Genomic DNA, 2,854 nt, shown 5'->3' with positions numbered 1-2,854 from the left:
ACACACACACACACACACACACACACACACACACACACACACACACACACACACACACACACACACACACACACACACACACACACACACACACACACACACACACACACACACACACACACACACACACACACACACACACACACACACACACACACACACACACACACACACACACACACACACACACACACACACACACACACACATACACAGAACAATTTGACACATTTCCCGCTCTTTATGTGCCCATCCCCCCACATGGATCACACCTGGCACACGCAACACATGTTCAGTGTCTGTTCTTTGTATATTTACTGCAGTGTTTCATGTATACCAGTAGTCTGTTACAATATGTACAGTTTGAAAGGGTGTTAAATGACATTTGTTGATGATTAATGGTTTTTGTGTTAATGTAATAGCAGTTAAAACAGGACCGATCAAATTTGACCGCGAACACCAAAGTAAGGGGGGGAACGAAGACAATAGGAGGGTTAAATAGCAAAAAACAATGGATTTTTGGGCCAAAAATGCATGAGAAAGTGTTAAAAAACTGTCTTATATAATAAAAACGTGCCATAAAAAAGATCTAAAGGTGGCTAATGTATTTATTATAATTGTATTCTTGATTATTCATTTTAATTATTGCATTTTTTTTTTTAATTCACTGCTGTGTTTATTGATTTTTCTATTGGTTTTATCAATCAAGTATGAAGTTATGTGTGGTATTTTTATAATGTGGATAGTATTGTTTTTATGTATGTTTTTGTGTAGCATTTTGTCTTACCTTGTGTGTCTGATAAATGCTATATAAATAATTATGGATTGAGTAATTGATAGTAATGTGCACATTGTACTTCAATTATATAACTATTAAGATTGAAAGGCCAAGAGTTTTGATGCTGATGGTGAACAAAAAGTGTGAAGAAGAAAATGTCTGACATTGTTTTTGGTCTTAGACCTCTACATGGTGTTAGAAATCTAAAAATGAAAAAGAGTCATTTCTGCGGATTAAAATGACGTTTTGAATCAGCTCTGTATATTTTGCAACATGACAGATATAAAAGGCCACCAGTGTCGTAAAATAACAGTCTGATCTTCCCTGTCTGGACTCCCTAAAAGGCCACATTTATAATCATTTTTCAGCTCATGTTCCCCCTAGCAGTAGAATTGAATAAACCAGTATTGAATTAAGGTGTTGTAACAGTGCCCCCTAGTGGATGAGGTTGTGTGCTTTAACCTTGAGTCTGCAGTTACTCACAGGCAGACACACTTGTTGACAGTTTAGTTTAACACTTCCTCTCTTGTTTTAGCAAATATACCTGCTTTTATGATGGCAATATTCGTTTCCAAGCTGTAAATTAGAGTCTAGAGGTCATAACAGACATCATTATCCGAGTGAAAACACATGCTAATCACATTTTAATCTTTTCTGATCAGCGTCAGACAACGGCAGTCTTAACAAAAGGCCTCAATGTTTGCAATTATTTCTCCAGCTTCACTAGACGAAACCGTTCAAATGCCAACCCCCCGCACAATGCCTGTCATTTAAACGAGCACCTGACTGTAATTATGCAAATGTGGAGTAATTAGCCAAGAAACCTGGAAGCCCTAACGAGTTGTTGCGAAAGACTACAGGGTAATTTCAGATAATGAGCCTCCCATTGTGCGCCTCGGTTTACATAACACATTTTTTTTTAAGGGATTCCCATGTATAGCCACACATTTCATCGCCATGCTAATGTCTTACAAATTAGACTCGTTGTCAGTTAAGGGTGTGAAAAAAACATGTTTAGCTCTACCTGCCACAAACATGCCTTGCTGCTATTTTGGCCCCCGTCACCTATTGACCTGACAGGCAAGTGTCGGGGGGGAATAGACATGTCAGCTGCAGGTGGAAACTCTCAACTAGGAGCGATGCTTTGGAGATGTTCGGCTCATTGGGAGATCAGGATTTCACAGACCTGAGGGACTGCAGGTAAGGGGACTTCTCTTTTTACTTTTGCATGCTTTTTTTTTACCTGTTTTTAACGGGTTAAACTGTAATTAAAAGATAGGATGGACTCAGGATTTAAGCTTCTTCCTTTGTGCCGGAGGTTAGTTGAACGAAGCGGTATAGAAACAGTTTTATCCCAGCAGCTATTGCACAAATGAACAAATCATAGGAGCGTCACGCAGATGCCTAATTATCTATTTAATTATGAATTTTGAATGTCCATGTTTGTACTAGTGTTTTTCTTTTTTAAATGTTTTTTAATATTTTGAGATTTGACGGAGCAGGTCGTACTTTTATTAGAGATGTGACCTGTTGTCTGTGTTTGTTTTTAGAGTGTGTCAGGATGGATCCCTTGTCTTTTGATCTGCAAACTAAATCTACCTACGGGTACAAATAAAGAACCTGAACCTGAGCATCAAAGGCTTCTGGATTTCCCTTTTTTTGTTTGTTTAGTGGTTTGTGTTTGCCACGTTGGTGACATTGTATAGAAAGCAGCTGCATCAAACACAGCACAGTCACAGCTAATTTACTTTTTGATAATCTCGCTCTCTTTTTACATGTTGCTGGTGTCTGAGAAGGTGACCTGAAGTGTCACACAGGTATAGCATATTTCCATCTTTACTTCCGTATGCTACTGGATAGAAAGAGTTTTACTTTCTTTGGCATTGAAAGAAAGTCTTTACACGCCAAGCAAAATGTCTCCCTTTAATCTCCTAAGGAGACGGTGCCAAAGGTCTGTCCTCTTGAGGAAAACTGGATTCTAATAGATTTTTTCTTTAGCTGTGATATTTAAAATAGCTGACCCTAACAAAGATGTGTCCAGCCAGTATTCGGGATGTGTAATTTCTTCCCCAGCTG

Source organism: Notothenia rossii, assembly GCF_949606895.1.
Source record: "Notothenia rossii genome assembly, chromosome: 7".
NCBI classification, from domain to species: domain Eukaryota; kingdom Metazoa; phylum Chordata; class Actinopteri; order Perciformes; family Nototheniidae; genus Notothenia; species Notothenia rossii.
This window is presented reverse-complemented; position numbering follows the sequence as displayed.